General features: G+C 39.7%; 1 protein-coding gene across 1 annotated transcript in view; it reads right to left on the bottom strand.

The window, feature by feature from the left end:
- The window catches only part of C5 (complement C5), a 117,125-nt gene that overhangs the window by 89,103 nt on the left and 6,480 nt on the right, over window positions 1–21,542 (bottom strand). The window contains exons 2-3 of the mRNA XM_023223694.2: window positions 7,558–7,750; window positions 4,016–4,178 (exon numbers count right to left, since the gene is read on the bottom strand). The gene's annotated coding sequence lies outside the window, so the exon portion shown is untranslated. The remainder of the gene's footprint in view (window positions 1–4,015; window positions 4,179–7,557; window positions 7,751–21,542) is intronic.

Genomic DNA, 21,542 nt, shown 5'->3' with positions numbered 1-21,542 from the left:
CAGTTTGTGTTTAGATCAGAAAATTAATCTTGTCTTCACAGTGATGATACATTGGAGGTAAGAGCTATACAATTTTTTTTATAAAAGATGTGGCTTATTGGCCGGGTGCAGTGACTCACGCCTGGAATCCCAGCACTTTGGGAGGCCGAGGTGAGTGGATCACTTGAGACCAGGAGTTCAAGACCAGCCTGGCCAACATGGTGAAACTCCAGCTCTACTAAATATACAAAATTAGCCAGGCGTGGTGGCAAGCGCCTGTAAACCCAGTTACTTGGTTTGCTGAGGCTGGAGAATTGCTTGAACCCGGAAGGTGGAGATTGCAATGAGATAAGATTGCACCACTGCCCTCCAGCATGGGTGACAGAGCAAGACACTGACTAAATAAATAAATATATAAAAATAAAAATAAAAGATAAGGTTTATTAATTTTTTAAAAAGTTTGGATGCCTTTCTTTTTTTTTGTGAGAGGGAGTCTCACTCTGTCGCCCAGGCTGGAGTGCAGTGGTGCAATCTCGGTTCACTGCAAACTCCGCCTCCTGGGTTCACACCATTCTCCTGCTTCAGCCTCCTGAGTAGCTGGAAAATCAGGTGCCCGTCCGGCTAATATTTGGTATTTTTAATAGAGATGGGGTTTCACCGTGTTAGCCAGGATGGTCTCGATCTCCTGACTTCGTGATCCACCTGCCTCAGCCTCCCAAACTGCTGGGATTACAGGCGTGAGCCACCATGCCCGGGCTTGAATGCCTTCTAATGCGCCAGTCATTGTGCTAGGTACTGAGATACAAAAGTGAAACAAATCAGACATGGACATCTTTTAATGGAGTGGAGGAAAGAGGCAAACACAATTATATGTAAAATTCTAGGGTAAGTGCCACAAAGGATACTTGCTCGGCCTTATGAGCATGTAGAAGAGGGAGATTTGAAGAGGTCAGAGAAATCAGGGGAAGCTGCCTTTAGAAGGGTCTATGATGATATGTGAGGGTAAAGGAGGAGTTAACAAGGCAAAGGAGGGGCAAGAATGTACCATGCAGAGGCAACGGCATGTTACACAGGCCTTAATATGGATGGGGAAACAATGTGAGAAAGCATCTGAAAGGAGGTCAGTTTGGGTTGTGTCTATAGAGGGTGGGGCTGTAGTAGGTGATGAAGCTGGGGAAGGAGGCAGGACATAGGCTTTATGAAATTGAAGGATTTTGGGCAATATTCTAAAGTCATTTATCCAGTAAAGCCTTGAAGATTTAAGCCTTTATCCTAAAGATGCTTACACTAAAAATCCCTCAAGAATCTTCAGATTAAATGTGTTGATCAGGATATTACAGTTACAAATAACAAGACAACTAAAAAAATACTTTTAAGTAATTCTTTTTCTTTTCTGTAAATATGGCTTTGTGCTATTCCATGGATAACGGAAAACACTTTCTTGGTTCTTACTGTGTGCTTGGCTCTATCTTAAGTGCTTTACACATATGAATTCAGTTAATTTTCACAACTCTATGAGGTAAGTTGTATTATTATCTCTATTTTACAAGTGAGGAAATTCGGGGGTCTGAGAGGATGAGTGATTCACACAGGGTCATACAGCTCACAGCAGCTCAAGCTGTGATTCGAACCCAGACAATCTGGTTCCAGAGTCTGCTTTTAACCAATTTACTTCACTACCTCTCAGAAATGGGCCAATATTTATAGAAAACTTCTCTCATTTTCCTGTAGGATTAGAATGAATGAGGATATTACATCTTCTTATTTTTTTTTCTTTTTCTTTTTCTTTTCTTTTTTAGACAGGCTTGCTCTGTTGCCCAGGTTGGAGTGCAGTGGTGCGATCTCACTGCAACCTCTGCTTCCCACGTTCGAGCGATTCTTGTGCCTCAGTCTCCCAAGTAGCTGGAATTTCAGGTGTGTACCACTACACCCAGCTAATTTTTGTAGTTTTAGTAGAGATGGGGGTTCACCATGCTGGCCAGGCTGGTCTCGAACTCCTGACCTCAAGTGATTCACCCGCCTTGGCCTCCCACAGTACCGGGATTATAGGCATGAGCCACCGCACCTGGCCAGATATTACATCATCTTACAGTAAAGCCCTGATAGAGAAATAATACATGAAGCCTTTTTTTTTTTTTCTTTCTGAGACGAAGTCTCACTCTTTTGCCCAGGCTAGAGTGCAGTGGCTCGATCTCAGCTCACTGCAACCTCTGCCACCCGGGTTCAAGCGATTCTCCTGCCTCAGCCTCCAGAGTAGCTGGGATTACAGGTGCCTGCCACAGCGCCTGGCTAATTTTTGTAGTTTTAGTAGAGGCAGGGTTTCACCATCTTGGCCAGGCTGGTCTTGAACTCCTGACCTTGTGATCCACCCGTCTCAGTCTCCCAAAGTGCTGAGATTACAGGCATGAGACGTAAAGGCATTCTTTTTTTTTTTTTTTTTTTTTTTTTTTTTGAGACGGAGTCTCGCTGTGTTGCCCAGGCTGGAGTGCGGTGGTGCGATCTCCACTCACTGCAAGCTCCGCTTCCCGGGTTCATGCCATTCTCCTGCCTCAGCCTCCCCTGTAGCTGGGACTACAGGCGCCCGCCACCACGCCGGGCCAATTTTTGTATTTTTAGCAGGGACAGGGTTTCACCGTGTTAGTCATGATGATCTCGATCTCCTGACCTGGTGATCCGCCCGTCTCGGCCTCCCAAAGTGCTGGGATTACAGGAGTGAGCCACCGCACTCGGCCAACATAAAGCCATTCTTAAGGAAAGCCTTGATAACCGAGGAAGGCTCCAGGCTCTGAATATTACACTGCTTATTGGACAAAGACTGACAACCCTAAGTTGTGGGATGTATCAACAGGATCCAAGCAATAAAGTATCCTTCAATGTAGGAGGAGGACAAGGGAGATGATATACTTGTTTCCAGGTATAATTATGTTTAAAAGGACCCAACCTTTGTGGGCAGAGAGTATTTCCTTGTTTACCAAGTTGTCTCTTGGAGTAAAGAGATGCTACTATTTTGGCAATTATATTCTGGCCAAGCAGATAGCAGTATCTCCACCCACTCTAGGCCTGTCCTTTCTGAGCTGATTGTAACAAATGATTCTGCTGAAATGGTAATGGTGCAGTCCAGTTCCACCCCACTATTCTCATCATCAACATCAACCAACATGTAGCAAATATCTACTACATACAGTTTTTCAACGAAGTCAGCTGGTGCCCACTTCCTTTCTCTGTCCTGCTCCAAGAATATCATTAATGAAATTCCGTAGCCTCTCCCTCCCACATATACATCTCTCATATTCTATTTCTGATGCGCTTAAAAGTCAGTGATGGTGAGAGGGAGAAACGGGAGAATGGAAGGCTTTGCAAATACATGAATCTATTGGGCAGCATTCACACTTTTCTGTGTTTTACTTTTGGTTCATTGGGAATAGGTCCAGTCATTCCTATTCACATGATTTTGATTGGCTATTCTGCCCTTTTGCCTCTAACAGAAGAACCATGAATATTAAACAATGTTCTAACAGAAACTTTCTTAGGTAGGTCCCCTTTGAAAATTAATATCCATATATTTCTGTGATCTAGTTTATTCTCTGCTGAAACATCTGATCTCCTAGGGTTAGATTAATTTTTCCAGTTTGGGGATTAGTTCCAGACTCAGTGGAATTTTTAATGAACATGGTTCTATAATAAATTATTTTCCCATTGCCAAATTATATCTGCAATTAAGTCTTATATTTGTTTAATAAATAAGACCTAACATAACATTTTACAATTTTGAAAAAGCATTTTCTACTTGGAAATAACTGATGGGGAAGGTAATGTAATTGTTGGTTTTGCAATTTATTTAGCACTTTCTCCATCAATTTAAAATTAAAATACTATTAAATATTTGAAAGTATAGATGTCATTGGGAATTGAGAGTCTTTTGAGCAAATTAGAAAGAAACCGATCTCCACTCAATTTCAGGTATTAAAAAGCTCTACAATATAGTATCAGTAGTGTCAAATACCCCACCCAGAGAAAGAAATATCTTATACTCTACCTGACTGGTCTGGAGTATAAACAGGTTTGTCTGTATGAATGAAGAGAAATCCATTGTCATAGGTTATTGGAATTTTTTTTGATTTTGAAAAATGCTTTGATACAACTTCCAAATACACATAAGAAACTTGGTTTTGTCCTCCAGGTAATTGTTTTGGTTGTATCTGGAAAAGAAATTGTTGATGGAAAATAGTATAATAATTCTAAAGTTATTAAACACATTAATTTTCTAAATTCGACTGTGATCTCATTAGAACAATGAGTATGTACATGTAATCATTTAAAAAGTGATACGGGAGCAAGAAGAGTAAATACATTTTGCCCAAAGTCCTTTAGTGTTTAATTACATAATAAAAATTTAGCTTTAAGCAATTGAAAGTCTCTTTGGTTCCGTGTTTCCTAAATTTTATGTACATTTAGTGAAGCTACTATCATAAACGCCTTTAAGAAACCTTCACTCGATTAATTTGCTGGGTTACCCCGTGCTCCCCATTCCCTTTGTGAAACCTCCTGACCGATTCTCTGGATTTTTTTTTTTTTTTTTTTTTTTTTTGAGATGGAGCCTCATTTACTCTGTTGCCCAGGCTGGAGAGCAGTGGTGCCATCTCGGCTCATGACAACCTTTGCCTCCCGAGTTCAGTGATTCTCCTGCCTCAGCCTCCCAAGTAGCTGAGATTACAGGTGTGCACCACCATGCCCAGCTAATTTTTTTTTTTTTTTTTTGTATTTTTAATGAGACAGGGTTTCACCATGTTGGCTAGGCTGGTCTTGAACTCCTGGCCTCAAGTGATCCGCCTGCCTCAGCTTCCCAAAGTGCTGGGATTACAGGCATCAGTCACTGTGCCCACATGCCCAGCCTCTCTGGACCCTTAGTATTACCCCACATATTTCTGCTCCTATGAGTTGAGATGCTCATTTTCTAATTTATGTTTGTAATTATCCCCTTTACATTCAATGATATGTAAATTTAATACATGAAAAGTGATAAAAAACAAAAGTGTGTCTATGAAAATTTAGGCTTTGGAAACATGGGATGAAAGTTAGTTACAAAAACCAACTGCTGTAGAATTAGCTATGTGAAATTATTGTAAAAGTTTGGAAAACAAGAAAAATATATAAATATTCTGCACCCAGATTGCTTTGTAAGTGCCTTTAAGTTCTTTCTCCCCTTTTAAGAAACAGAAACTATAGAACAGGCTGGGCACAGTGACCTACACCTGTAATCCCAGCACTTTGGGAGGCCGAGGCAGGCGGATCACCTGAAGTCAGGAGTTCGAGACCAGCCTGGCCAACATGGTGAAACCCCTTCTCTACTAAAAATGTAAAAATTAGCCAGGTGTGGTGGTGCACACCTGTAATCCCAGCTACTTGGGAGGCTGAGGTGGGAGAATCACTTGAATCTGGCGAAGGCTGCAGTGAGCCGAGATCGCACCACTGTCCTCCAGCCTGGGTGACAGAACGAGACCCTGTCTCAAAAAAGAAAAAAAAAAAAAAAAGAAAAGAAAGAAAAAAAAACCTATAGAACAAAGATGATCCATTAAAGTTGTAACACATAGCAAATGAGATTTGACACTGCAATCCATAGACCCACACTTAAAGGACCTTGGTACAACATTAAACAATTGGCAAATAAAGATACATGATATTACTCTGATAAAATTAAATGGTTAAAATATGTACCAACTATGATTCCCCCACCTTAATCTAGTTTTTCAGTTAACCATATAGGTTAGCACTGTTCAAAGGACTTTTTGTGATGACAGAAATATTCTGTATCTATGCTGTTCACTATGGCAGCCACTAGCTACCTGCGGCTATTTGAACACTTGAAATGTTGCTAGTGCAACTGAGATACTGCATTTTTAATTTCAGTTAAATTTGATTATTTTAAATTTATTTTTTATTTTATTTTATTTTTTTTGAGATGGAGTCTGGCTCTGTCGCCCAGGCTGGAGTCTGGCTCTGTCGCCCAGGCTGGAGTGCAGTGGCGCGATCTCGGCTCACTGCAAGCTCCGCCTCCCGGGTTCACGCCATTCTCCTGCCTCAGCCTCCCGAGCAGCTGGGACTACAGGCCCCGCCACCGCGCCCGGCTAATTTTTTTTGTATTTTTAGTAGAGACAGGGTTTCACCGTGTTAGCCAGGATAGTCTCGATCTTCTGACCTCGTGATCCGCCAGCCTCGGCCTCCCAAAGTGCTGGGATTACAGGCGTGAGCCACTGCGCCCAGCCTGATTTAAATTTAAAACTAACAGCCACAAATACATTGTATCAGATAAAAGAGTGTCTTTTGAAAGTAACACTTTTTTTTTTTTTTTTTTTTGAGATGGAGTCTCACTCTGTCGCCTAGGCTGGAGTGCAGTGGCACAATCTTGGCTCACTGCAACCTCCCCCTCCTGGATTCAAGCGATTCTCCTGCCTCAGCCTCCCGAATAGCTGGGATTACAGGCATGTGCCATAAAAGTAACACTTTTAATAAACGAATTTTAATTGTTAACGAACCTAATAAGTGGAAGAATTTGTTAAGAGATATGAGCATTTACTGCTAAGAACATTAATTAAAGAATTCCTATGTTTGATTAGAAATTATTTAGATTAGTGTTTCTCAGACATGAGTAATATGCATTAAAGGACAAAAGTTATGGAGAACCCTCAGCATTGACTTTTTATTATTTATAACATAACCAAAATAATTTTTATTACAAAGATACTTAAATATGTACAAACTTAAAACTGGGTGTAATCTAATGCTTATGATTTTTGTATAATTAAAAACTCAAAACAAATTTATAAAATAAATTCAAAATGTTACAAAATCAATATGGTTCTAATTTTAAGCTCTTTATTACATTTCCGTTTTTAATTTCTTTATAAAGAACTCACTTTAGAGAAACTCTGGTCTAAATGAACTGCAGAGCCCATTTTACGTCTGATATTCTTTGATTTTCTTTATTAAGTGTCAGAATCTTTAGTAAGAAATAAGTTGCAAATATGTCTCTAAGCAATCTATACTACAATATCTTAATAGGAGAAAGAGTTATTTGATCAAGGTTGTTCTTTCTATTCACTGCAGGTTGTCAATCAGAGCTATTCACTTTAGTAATAACAAATTTTTAGTTTTTGAAGCTATAATTTTAGAATATTAGAGTTCAATCGAATGTTCAATAATATCCATGGATTTTTGTGGGCAACATACTACAGATCAAATCATATTCATATTTCTCAATTTCTTTCTAACAATAATTTTCACAGCAAATAAGTATTTTCAATTATTTCCAAATATTTTCACATTAGTACAATTTTATTTTCCAATAAGAATGTGAAAAATTGACGTGCATTGCTCAAAAAGCAGACATAACTCTTCTGTTTAGAATTTTCTGTTTCTGTTAGAATTTTCACTTATGTTATCATTAGTGACTGACATCATCTAATAATCCCTCAGTGGATGTAAATGATTAAATCTATATGTTATCAATAGTCAAACTTTGTACACATTTTTATTGAGAATATTCTGTATATATAAAGAAAATAAAGGATAAATACATACTGTTAAGACTGCCAAGTTTTGGAATTTATTCTCTGAGGATAAATGAACATGGCCTGAGGAGTAACTAAATTTTTTATCAGGATAACTTTTAATAGAGATTGTCGCATCAAATGCTTCAGTGTATCCATAAACTTGAATCACAATGTTTTCAGATGCTCCAACACGGAATAGTTTTGGTGCTGAAATGACATATCTGTTGAAAAAGGAAAAAATAAAACTCAGTGTCTTTATAGGACAAACTTTCTTATACTTTTGATTTTTTTCTCTCACTTGAGAGATTCCATTTAAAATACATATATTTCCTCACTTAAAAATGATATTAGTAAGTCAAAATGTACTTGTGATCCGCCATAACTTTGGCATAATTTCTAAGTAGCTTGGAATTAAGACCTGAGAAATGAAGCTAGAGGTTTAGTTTACATTTCGAAAGGTAAGGTGATAATAGCACCTTCTCTTAGCTACTGCAGCCAAGGAAGACTCTAATTGTGTTGACCAGAACATGTAAATGGAGTCAATATTTTTTGCTCAATGAAGAAAAAAGCAGTGATTGAATTCCAGCTGTGGCATCTGCCGGCTGAGTGACCGTGGTAAGGTCATTAACTCTTTCTGAGGCTAAAATAAATTACTGTGGAAATAATCACCTTCTTTACCAGGCTCTGGTAAAGTATTAAGTAAGAACATGTATATGAAAGGGCCTAGCACTCTTAGTACTCAATACTTTAAGATTTATTAATCTCACTAAATTAGTTAAAAGGGAGTGATCTTAGAAATCCTATGTTATACTAGTAAACAGATAACGAAAAGTATAGAATACAAGTGAGCTGGGAAGTGCATTTGGAAATGGAAATAGTGATGATGGTCCTTTAAGAGCAAATCATCATCTTCAAACAATAATGGTAATTAAGTATTTGCCATATATCAGAGGCTGTATCAGCACTTTACATACAGCGCTTGTTAATTTTTACAATAAGCCAGTGATGCTGGTACTATTATTATGCCTATTTTGCAAGTGGTAAGAGGCTAACTTGGCTAAGGTTACACGGTTTGTAAGTAAATGGGGGAGGACTTTATATCAGTTCTCTCTCAGTTGTTATGTGTACATTTGAGGTCAAGATTATATGCTATTCACAACCATAAACTGTTCTCTTATTTTTACTTTTCATGTGATTTATACAATGATGGAAGTGAATCTATACATGTTTTTGAAATACAAATTATAAAATACGTGATTTTTAAAAATTATTTTATTTAAAACTTACAAATATAAACTGGATTACTAACTGTATATCACAAAAGTATCTAATTTGAATAGCGAGGACTACATATTACATAGGAAAAAAAAGTGTTTAAACCCAGAAGGGCATAGTGATCAACGAATTCAAGTAGCCCAACAAGTTTGGAGTATATGCACCACCCCACCTGGCAGATTTATTCCAGGCTTCTGCCAACATGATGACATTTTGAGTCTGGTAAAAGCAGGAAGTTTTTTTTTTTTTTTTTTTTTTTTTTGAGACGGAGTCTGGCTCTGTGGCCCAGGCTGGGGTGCAGTGGCCAGATCTCAGCTCACTGCAAGCTCCGCCTCCTGGGTTTACGCCATTCTCCTGCCTCAGCCTCCCGAGTAGCTGGAACTACAGGCGCCCGCCACCTCGCCCGGCTAGTTTTTTGTATTTTTTAGTAGAGACAGGGTTTCACCGTGTTAGCCAGGATGGTCTGGATCTCCTGACCTCGTGATCCGCCCTTCACGGCCTCCCAAAGTGCTGGGATTACAGGCTTGAGCCACCGCACCCGGCCAAAAGCAGGAAGTTTTTAGTAACAATAGAATTAATTTATCAGCAATTAAATCCTTTAAAGCATCTGGCAGTTCTCCTACATGACAACTAATTTGGATCCACTTATAGGCAAATTACAAAAGAGAGGAAAGAATTTCCAGATTTCCAACGATCATCTGAATTCCCCTTCCCCACATGCCTAGTAGGAGATAGCAGAAAATGAGAGGAGTTCAGCTTTTATGATAATAAAATATATTTACTGAAATTTTACCCTGTGATAAGGCACTATTCTGAATACTTAATACATATAAACTCATTGTTTTGTTACAACCACTCTGTGAGAAACTATTACTCCAGTTTTAAGGTGAAGAAACTGCTAATTAATTTTCCCAAGGCCACATATATAGGATTTATGAATTCTATAAATCACAAATTATAGAATTAGGAATAGAACCTGAGCAGCCCGTTTCCAGAATTAACATTTTCAACTGCTGTACTAAATGGAATTTATCAAGAGTTTTGTAATTAGAAAAATTTAGGAATATAAAGCTATTTAATTTCAGTATTTACAGAAGCTTTATGTTTTTCAGTTTAGTATTGCTTTAATTTTGGATTGTCTATGTTAGGGGTCCTCAACCCCTGGGCCACGGACCAATACCAGTCCATGGTTTGTTAGGAACCAGGCCACACAGCAGGAGGTGAGCAGTGGGGCAAAGGAGCATTACCACCTTGGCTCTGCCTCCTGTCAGATCAGTGGTGGCATTAGATTCTCATAGGAGCGTGAACCCTACTGTGAACTGCGCATGCAAGAGATCTAGATTGCAAGCTCCTTATGAGAATATAATGCCTGATGATCTGAGGTAGAACAGTTTCATCCTGAAACCATCCCCACCCCAATCCCGGTCCATGGAAACATTGTCTACCACAAAACCTGTCCCTGGTGCCAAAATGGTTGGGGACTGTGGTCTATGTGATGGTAGCAGTCAAGCATAAAATACGTAGGGTTTAGAGGCTCCTAAAAGATGATTCTGGAACCACCCTTCATAAAGATTTTGGTTCTTATTGACTTATCAGTAGCATAATCTATCCATATAAAGAATTTCATAGTTCTCTATGTCTTTCAATTGCTGCAGAGGATCAGGTTACTGAGCTTGCAGAGAGGCAAGAATGTTATTTTGGCCTCTACCTGGAATGCTCTTTCCTCAAATATTTGCATGGTTTGCTTCCTCACTTCCTTCAGGTTCTGTTTGAGTGCAGCCTCCTTAAGAGAACCTTTCCTGGCCACATTTTAAAATAGTGCCCCATAATTTTTTTTTAAAATTCTCATATTCTCCTTTATTTTTTTCTTCATAATACTACCTACCTGATCTTACACATTCTTTCACTGGCGCATTCATTCATTACTTGCTTCTCCCACTAGAATGCAAGCTCTAGGAATTGTCTTACTGTTTGCTGTATCTGCAGTGCCTATCATATGGTTAGGTGCTCAATAAATATTTGCTGAATCAATCAATCAACCAATTAATTAAAGTGATTGATTGCCATGTTGTAAATGGTATACTCTGACTTTTTCAGAGAAAGTGAGGAAATAATTTTTATGAAGGGCTAGTAGAAAGAATTCAGAATAAGTCTGGACAAGAATCATGGAACCCAGGTCCTAGCCCTAGTTCTGCCACTAATTTGAAGTCACTTAATTTCAGTCTCTCTAAGTCTTAGCTGCTAGTTGTCTTTCAAAAAGAAATAATAAAGGCAGGATGCTAAGGTAGTGGAGTGTTTGCGGCCATGTGATAAGATTACAGATCAGAAATAGGAGGGTTCTAAAAAAGAATGACATCCCAAGTATGTGTTTATATATCATATATTTATATGCATACATCTACGACAAAATGAAAAAAACTGAAGAGATAAACAGGAGATCTTTTTTTTTTTTTTTTTTTTTTTTTTTTTTTTTTTTTTGAGACGGAGTCTCGGTCTGTAGCCCAGGCTGGAGTGCAGTGGCCGGATCTCAGCTCACTGCAAGCTCCGCCTCCCGGGTTTACCTCATTCTCCTGCCTCAGCCTCCTGAGTAACTGGGACTACAGGCGCCCGCCACATCGCCCGGCTAGTTTTTTTGTATTTTTTTAGTAGAGACGGGGTTTCACGGTGTTAGCCAGGATGGTCTCGATCTCCTGACCTCGTGATCCACCCGTCTTGGCCTCCCAAAGTGCTGGGATTACAGGCTTGAGCCACCACGCCCGGCCAGGAGATCTTAATAAAAATCCTATTTCTCTCTCTCTAGAACTGTGACCTTTGGCCAGTCACTTCCCATATCTGGACTTATCCTCGTATATAAAATGAAAAGGTTTGATTAGATAATCTACAGTTACTTTTCACTATTAAAACATTTCTAGAAATAAGATCATTATTTTTAAAACATTACTTAAAATGCATATTATCTCAATAATGACACTAAAAATTGTGAAAAATCAGCTCATAAATGTATTATAGAAGTCATTACAACAGATTTTCAGATCACAGTATTAGATTGACTCCCAAATAACCCTGGTGTAACACAAAACTAAAAACCAAGTTAAAATAAGCAAAAAATGTCTAGAAAGTTTATTATCTGGAGTTTGTGCTTTTTTGAAGAGGAATTTGAATACTTAAATTTTAATAAATAATAATTTCATAAAAGCTGTCACGTTGTTAGCTACTCATCAAATCAAAATGCTTCCATGACTTTCTCATTCAGAGATGATACTATTCACTTGGTGTTCTCAGAAGTAGCAAATTATTTTCAAATTAACACAATCTGTTAAATTTAACTCTTCATTCATCATAACTAAGATGCATTGAAAAATGAAGATAGCTTGTTTTACTTACGTTTGCTCCTGTCCCCAAGTTTTTCCCAGGAAGATTAAAAAACAAAGTATTCCCAAAAGGCCCATGGTTGGAGGTAGCAGGAAATCATGGATATAATCCTTTTGAGGATATTCTCCTTTTAAATAAACTGAACTTGAAGAATTCAGATAATCTGGTTAATTATTAATGTCAGAAAGGTGAACCTCTAAGTGGGAAAACTAGAATTGGAGCTAAAACACCCTTTCATGCCCAGGAATACACATAGGGAGTATTTTATAGGAACTTACACCCAGGGAATTTATTTTTATTAATACAAATAAAGGGACTCTAAAATGGGAATTTGGCACTATGAAGAGTGGCTCAAAGCTACAAACCAGTGAGCCCACTGCTTTGGCCTTTCTTCTCTTGCCCAGGGCATTTGCTTTGATGTTGCATCATCTGCAAGCACACATCTGGCAAGTCCACTCTAACACTGATGGAGACACACCTGGACTCAGTTTCAAATTGAAATGATTTTAGAAGAGGCCTGGTTTAGACAGGGCTCACAAGATGACCTTTTTTGGAGACCTGAATGACAGTGTCCTTGGTGCTGCACATGGTCTGAGCATAACCTAGCTCTGTAAAGGAGGTCTAGGGAATTGTTCCTTGGTCTGTCTCAGTCTAGAGAACATTAGGTGGAGGAAAGATTGTGACTGGCAATGAAAGTGCCATGCTGAGGATGCTGTCGTCATTCTCTAAGTATTGGAGAATGGATATTCTCCAATATTTATTAAGTCATACACCACTCATTCAAAGTTTGCCTTTAATCAGATATAGAATATCTTTCTTTTAAAGAAAACACGCTATACTTTTCAGTAAGGATTTTAATAATTTTAATATAAGAACTCCAGAAAAACAAAGCTTCCTATAACAATTAAGTCTGATAACTAATTCACAATATACTAAAATTTTATCTTTATACTTTTTTTTTTTTTTGAGACAGAGTCTCTTTTTGTCATCCAGGCTGGAGTCCAGTGGCACTATCTCGACTCAGGGCAACCTCCGCCTCCCAGGTTCAAGGGATTCTCCTTCCTCAGCCTCCCAAGTAGCTGGGACTATAGACATGTCCCACCATGTCCAGCTAATTTTTTGTATTTTTAGTAGAGGCAGGGTTTCACCATGTTGGCCAGGCTGGTCTCGAACTCCTGACCTCAGGTGATCCACCTGCCTTGGCCTCCCAAAGTGCTGGGATTATAGGCGTGAGCCACCATGCCTGGCTGATTTTTAATTAAGCTAATTTTTATGATGTTTTATTTTCATTAGAATTTTTTTATTTACTATCTTCTCTTTTTGCTTTATTGTTTTTTGTTTTGAGACAGAGTTTCGCTCTGTCGCCCAGGCTAGAGTGCAGTGGCGCAACGTCGGCTCACTGCAAGCTCCGCCTCCTGGGTTCACATCATTCTCCTGCCTCAGCCTCCCGAGTAGCTGGGACCACAGCGCCTGCCACCTTGCCCGGCTAATTTTGTGTGTGTGTGTGTGTTTTTTTAGTAGAGACAGGGTTTCACTGTGTTAGCCAGGATGGTCTCAATCTCCTGACCTTGTGATCTGCCCACCTCGGCCTCCCAAAGTGCTGGGATTACAGGCATGAGCCACCGCGCCTGGCCTACCTTCTTGTTTTTTAGTACTATTTTTACCTTAATATATAATATGTGCTCTGCTTTAAAATAATAAAACAAATGTATCTAAACATATTTCTATAATGAGATATTTACGATATATAAATGAGATATGTATGGTCACATTGGCATTCTTTGCTTTGAATTAATAAATAATAAACTAAAAATATTTACACTTTAATGCTGAATTCACTAGGGAAAAAAAGGAGCACAAAGGGAAATTTGATATACCAATTTCACTAAAGGTATCTGTTGCATATGTGATTGAAATGACAAACATTTGCCACTATTGTCTGATCATCTAGCCCATTTATTTCAAAAGGGAGTCTGTGAAATGATTAAGCTGGGTTGCAAAAGATGGGTCAAGTTAAAACAAACAGTACTTTTGCCATCATTTTTGGGAAATGAAATTTAAGAGAGAACAAGAACACTCAAATCAAGGAAGGTAATATTTGTATTTTAAGGGCAAAAAAGTTTGTTTGCTTGAGCTATAGAGTAAATACTGAAAACCAATATTTGCAAGTCATTGTCCTGTTTCTCTGGTAGAAACAGAAAATGATGGATCTCAAAGGTTCTCAACAGAACTGAAGTTTAAACAATTTATAGATTCTCAACTGTGTTTAGTCAAATTTTTTTATCTACCTTCTAAACGTGGCTCACAGATGAACTTTTGAGGCTGGGCACGCTGGCTCACACCTGTAATCCCAGCACTTTGGGAGGCCAAGGTGGGTGGATCACCTGAAGTCAGGAGTTCAAGACCAGCCTGGCCAACATGGTGAAACCCCGTCTCTACAAAAAATACAAAAATTAGCCAGGCATGGTGGCAGGTGGGTTATTCTAAGTAAAACCAAATATTTGTCCCTCTGACTGCTTTTTGGCTCAAGCCCGCAGTCTCATGTTTTAATCCTCTAGGAGAAAGGCTCTAATAAAAGGCCAACTGAAATCCAAAAAGAACTACTTCAGTAACTCTCCATGGGATATAGAGGAGGAAGGCACTGGAGGCTTCGGTGCCAGCAGTTTAAAGACTGATTGGAGAGAGGGCCCAGAGAAACCTCAGAGATAGTTCTCCACACAGGAACACCAAGTAGAACAACTATCCATGCAAGACAGCACCTTCATAAGAGCCATAAAATCAGGTGAGTGATCACAGTGCCTTTTTTTTTTTTTTTTTTTACCTTAATGATAAGGAAAGAGGCATTGAAGACCGGGTGGGGGTAGGGGGGCGAGGGACGATCTCCCTGCATTGCCTACACCACCCCTCCTCCAACCACAGGCTGCACAGTGGGAAAGAGAATCTGTGTACTTGGGGGAGGGAGAGCAAAGTGAGTGTGGGTCTGTGTGCCTGAAGGAGGGAGAGCAAAGTGAGTGTGGGACTTTGTATCGGAAGTCAGTGCTGGAACATAACACACGACAGAATTCTGCAGGCGCCCAGAATTCCAACAGCGCATTTAGGCAGGCCTTGGTTCAGAGAAGAATTCTCTGCTCCAGAGGGAGAAACCCAGGTCATGGCTATCTTCACCACTGGCTAACTAAAGTGGTCTGAGGTCCTGAATCTATTTGAGTGGCAGTCAGGACACAAGGACTAAAGTATGTAGACTAAACACAAAATGCTAAGCACTCCCAACTTACTCCTACTGACTGAATGAACACCCACTTGGCCAAAGAGACCCCAGAAAAATCTTAAAAATTGAATTCCTGGCTGTGATGGGAAGGGAGGTTAGACATGCTTTGTTATCCCCCCTCCCTTTGGAGTTTAGGCACAACTTACCTGCATTCAAGTTAAAAGATCGTAAGATGGACAAAATAGCCTCTGTGGCAATAAGATACCAAATTATAAACAAGATCTCAGGCCATTCACGCAAGGAATCACATCCTACAAACCATAAAATATTGTTAAATGGGTTTTAAAAGTTAACCTGGTATAAGCTGGGCATGGTGGCTCACTCCTATAATCCCAGCACTTTGGGAGGCTGAGGCAGGTAGATCACCTGAGGTCAGGAGTTCAAGACCAGACTGGCCAATATGGTGAAACCTCGTCTCTATTTAAAATACAAAAATTAGCTGCGTGTGGTGGCGGGTGCCTGTAATCCCAGCTACTCGGGAGGCTGAGGCAGGAGAATTGCTTGAACCTGAGAGGCAGAGGTTGCAGTGAGCCAAGATCGTGCCATTGCACTCCAGCCTGGGCAAAGAGCAAAACTCTGTCTCAAAAAATAATAATAATAAAATAAAATAAATAAAAATAAACCTGCTGTAATATGGCTTACTTTTCAACCTGACTCTGATATAGCAAGACATGACAGATAGCAGACCTTGTAGGGAATAAATATATTTTATCTCAAAATATATTTCTTTGACATATTTTGAAATGGCCCTGCAAAGCTATCATTTGTGGGGGAGATTTGCATCTGTAGAGAATCTCCATTAATGCAGCCAGGCCTTCCCTTTCTAGGCTTTTCCCAGATCTAGCAGAGTTGAACTGAGAGTCTGCAAAGAGACTGATATTTGCCATTGATTCTCTCTGAGGGCTGCTACCTATGAGGAGTCATCTACATAACAAGAGCCTTGGACCCCACAACCTCCTTTAACTCAAGCATTACTTTCTACTGACTTTAAGCCTTTAGATAATAGCTTAACCCTCTCAACCAATTGCCAACTAAAGAATCCTTAAGACCCACCTATAATTACTAAGTCCCGGCCGGGCGCGGTGGCTCAAGCCTGTAATCCCAGCACTTTGGGAGGCCGAGATGGGTGGATCACGAGGTCAGGAGATCGAGACCATCCTGGCTAACACAGTGAAACCCCATCTCTACTAAAAAATACAAAAAGCTAGCCGGGCGAGGTGGCGGGCGCCTGTAGTCCCAGCTACTCGGGAGGCTGAGGCAGGAGAATGGCGTAAACCCGGGAGGCGGAGCTTGCAGTGAGCCCAGATCCGGCCACTGTACTCCAGCCCTGGCGACAGAGCGAGACTCCGTCTCAAAAAAAAAAAAAAAAAAAATTACTAAGTCCCTACTTGGAGATGTCCTGTTTTTTTGGGCTGAATCAACATATACTTTGCATGTATCAATTTATATCTTTGCCTGTAACTCTTGTCTCCTGGAAATGTATAAAACCAAACTATAACCTACCTGCTTCAGGCACACTTTCTCAGAACCTCTTAAGACTGTTCCCAAGACCATGATCACTCATATTGGTTCAAAATATGCCACTCCGAAATATTTTACAGATTTTTTTCCCTCTGTTAGCAAGTCCTTGGGCAAGGTCTAATGCTGTCCTGGTCTGGGAGGCAGTAGACTTAGGGTGCAACACAGTTTGACACTAGCTGTGGCAGCCACAGGAGTACGTATGTCACTCCTCCCCAAACTCCAGGTACTGATGCTTGGGGAGATTCCTTCTGCCTGGGGAAAGAAGAGAGAAGAGCGCAGAGGACTTTGTCTTGCAACTTGGATATCAGCTTGGCCACAATAAGATAAAACACCAAGCAGATTCCCGAAGCCCTTGATTCCAGGCTTTGTTCCTGTATAGTGTTTCTAGGCCCACCCTGGGTCAGAAGGGAATCCACTGCCCTGTTGGTATGGACTTGGTCCTGGCAGGATTCACCATCTGCTGACTAATGTGGCCTTGGGCCTTGAATAAACATTAGCAGCAGGCATAACCAGGCAGTAGTGGCTGCAGGCCTTAGTGAGCCCCAGTACTGAGCTGGTCTGGAAGGCTGTGGGCTTCAGGTATAACCCAGTGTGATGCTAGCTGTGGCCAGTAGAGTGTCTGCATCACTCCTCCCTAAGCTCCAGTTAACCAAGCCTGGAGAGAGATGCCTTCTGATTTGGGAAAGAGAGGGAAGAGAGCAAGAGACTTTGCCTGACAACCCAGGGAATTCTCCCCTATCTTCCCAAGTCTTAGATATACCAAGGCTGCATATCTAAGAGTCTGTAAGAATTACAGGGTTCCTGAGCTTAGGACACCCCCAAGTGCCACAGGCTTAGGCCACAAAACTCAATCCCCTTTGAATTATTGGAAAGCCTTCTCAAGGACAGGGACAAACAAGCCTGGACTATAAAGAAGGGAATGAATACCTAACTCTTCAATGCGCAGACATGAGTGAATATCCACAGTCATCAAGAATATCCAGGAAAACATGGCCTCACTGAATGGACTGAATAAGGCACCATTGACCAATCTGGAGTGATGAAGATATATGACTAATCAGACAGGGAATTCGAAATAGCGGCCTTGATGAACTTCAATGAACTCCAAGGTAACAGTGAAGAAATTTAGAATTCTATCAGAGAAATTTAACAAAGAGATTGAAATTTTTTAAATCAAATGGAAATTCCAGAGCTGGCTAAAATATAGATTACTAAGACAAAGAAGTGTATGGCTACATTTCTTCCCCCAATATTTGTGACTGCATAGGATTTTATCAATAAAATATGAAAAATTTTTTTAAAAAAATCTTGGAGATAGAAAATTCAATTGATAAACTGAAAAATGCATTGGAGTCTCTCAATAGCAGACTTGATCAAGCAAAAGAAAGAATTTGTGAGCTTGAAGACAGGCTGTATGAAAATACATAGAGGAGAAAAAGGAAAACACTAAAAAGAAAAAAGAATGAAGCATGCCTACAAGATCTAGAAAATAACCTCAAAAAAGCAAATCTAAGAGTTACTAGCCTTAAAGGGGATGGGGGGAGGGAGGGAGAAGGAGAGAGAGAGAGAGAGAGAGAAATTGGGGTAGAATGTTTATTCAAGGAAATTATAACAGACAACATTCCAAACCCAGAGAAAGACATGAATATCTAGGTACAAGAAAATCAAAGAATGCCAAGCAGATTCAACCCAAATAAGACTACTTCAAGACATATAATAATCGAACTCTCAATGATCAAGGTAAAGAAAGGATCTTAAAAGCAGCAAGAGAAAAGAAACAAACAGGCCGGGCGCGGTGGCTCAAGCCTGTAATCCCAGTACTTTGGGAGGCTGAGACGGGCGGATCACAAGGTCAGGAGATCAAGACCATCCTGGCTAACACGGTGAAACCCCGTCTCTACTAAAAATACAAAAAACTAGCTGGGTGAGGTGGCGGGCGTCTGTAGTCCCAGCTACTCGGGAGGCTGAGGCAGGAGAATGGCGTAAACCCAGGAGGCGGAGCTTGCAGTGAGCTGAGATCGGGCCACTGCACTCCAGCCTAGGGGACAGAGCGAGACTCTGTCTCAAAAAAAAAGAAAAGAAACAAACAACATAAAGGAGCTCTAATACATCTGGCAACAGATTTCTTAGCAGAAACTTTACAGGCCAGGATAAAGTGGGATGACCTAGTCAAAGTGCTGAGGAAAAGAAAACATCCGACCTAGAATATTATTTTTCAGTACAATTATTTTTCAGACATGGAGAAACACTTAGACAAACAAAAGCTGAGGAATATTATCAACATTAGACCTATCTTATAGGAAATGCTAAAGGAAGTTTTTCAATCTGCAAGAAAAGGCTACTAATGAGCAAGAAGAAATCATCTAAAAGTGTAAAATTTGCTGGTAAAAGTAATTACACAGAGAAATACAGAATACTGCAACACTGTAATTGCAGTATGTAAACCACTCATATACTTAATAGAATGACTAAATGATAAACCGATCAAAAATAGTAACCACAATTATTTTTTAAGAGACAGACCATGTAAAAAGATATAAATAGATACAACAAAAAGTCAAAATGCAGGAAAGATGAAGTGTAGAGGTTTGTTTGGCTTTCTCTGCTTGTTTTTAAAAACTTTTCTTTGTGATAATAGTTAAGTTGTTTAAGTCTAAAATAATTGTTTATGAGATGTTATTTGCAAGCCTCATGATAACCACAAACCAAAAACCTGTAATTGCTACACAAAAAATAAAAAGCAAGGAAATAAAACATACTACTATAGAAAATCACTTTTATACAAAGGAAGATAGGAAGGAAGGAAGAAAGGAAGAGAGGACCAACAAAACAAGCAGAAAACGAGTAACAAAATGTCAGTACTAAGTCCTTACTGATTAATAATAACAAGTAAATGAGTGTAAATGGACTAGTATCCTTTTTAGAAGGCACTGTAAACAGTTTTGTCTCTTGTTGTGGCATTGGCTGCCTTTTGTAGATTCTGTGTAACCTACTTCTTAATCTCATAAGCTGTAAAAGGTCTTTGCTCCAAAATATCCTTCTCCCTCAGACTTTAAACCGGGTGTTGTTTGAAGCATTCTTCTCGCTTCTCAGTAATCAGTCTAGCAATTAAGAAGAAATGCCATAAATGTTAATCACATCTCAATAAGATCTGTAAACTCCACTGCATTTAAATGAGATTTTATGAGACTCAGACATACAGGACATATTCTCAGTCTTTAAGGAGCTTATCCAAATGGTGACAACACAATAGCTACCCATTATTAGTTTCCAACATTTATCAGTTATTGTGATAATTAACTTGCTAAATTATCTCTCATCTTGACAACCACGTGGAAGGGTGTTAGTACCCTCAGGTTACCAATGAGTAAACTGAGGCTCAGAAAAATGTAGTGCTTCAGGGAACACATCTAGTAAGTTGCAGAAATGGCGATTTGATTGTTTGGGATCCATAGAAAAAAGACAGGAAAGATACCAAACCATGCTGAAATCTTACCTTCTCTTTGACACCTTCTCCAGATATATATATATATATAATTTTTTTTTTAAGATGGAGTCTCGCTCTGTTGCACAGGTTGGAGTGCAGTGGCTCAATCTCAGTTCACTGCAACATCTGCCTCCTGGGTTCAAGTGATTCTCATGCCTCAGCCTCCCAGGTAGCTGGGACTACAGGGGTGAACCATCACACCTGGCTAATTTTTGTATTTTTAGTAGAGATGGAGTTTCACCATATTGGCCAGGCTGGCCTCCAGTTCTGGACCTCAAGTGATCTACCCACCTCAGCCTCCCAAAGTGCTGGGATTAACAGGCGTGAGCCACTGTGCCCAGCCTTTTTTATCTGTAACTAATTCTTTATTTTATAAACTCTTAAATAATTTATATCCCACTCCACACATTTTGATTCTTATTATATACTATTGTGTATTCTAGGCAAAGGTTCAAATGCACAAGGTGGGAATAAATGTGACATAATTGAATACCTAGTCTGGCTATGTCTGGTTCTCCCTTCCTCTATAGGGCTGGAGCAAGACTGGCTGAAATGACCACCAGGCAGATGGCAGATTGGGAAGACAAACTGAAAAGGTCAGAGGTGGAAAGAGTCAGAGAATAACTGGATAAGCCACATTCTGGGAAATATAGTGGTTCAAATCCACTTCAAATGTGTATTTGAAGATTGAATGGTAACTGGGAAAAATAGACAAGAAAGTCATTGCTTAAACTATGCTTGAAAGTCACCAAAGCAGTGGGTTGGAATAGCATGTCCCAAAAGGCCACTTCACATCCTAAATAATAATGGAATAGGATAGGATTTCAGATAAGGAAGTAGGGAGGAAGTGGAAAATAATAAGGCCAAGAGAAAATCCAGTGTTAATAATGGAATTTAGTTAAGCACATTTTCTTTAGAGGAGTCAAAAGGAAACAACATACAAGGAGGAGATGCTCGCTCTCCCTTTATCTCTCACAGTTTTTATAACCTCATCTGAATCTGTTCTTTCTATACCCCAGACCTTCTAATGAATCAAGCTCAGCTCATTAACCACCTTCTTTGGCTCCACTGACCCACACTTTTTCAGACA

This window comes from Piliocolobus tephrosceles, chromosome 14 (genome assembly GCF_002776525.5).
Source record: "Piliocolobus tephrosceles isolate RC106 chromosome 14, ASM277652v3, whole genome shotgun sequence".
Classification (NCBI taxonomy): Eukaryota; Metazoa; Chordata; class Mammalia; order Primates; family Cercopithecidae; genus Piliocolobus; species Piliocolobus tephrosceles.
The sequence above is the reverse complement of the archived record's forward strand: the minus strand, read 5'-3'. Positions and strand labels throughout refer to the sequence as shown.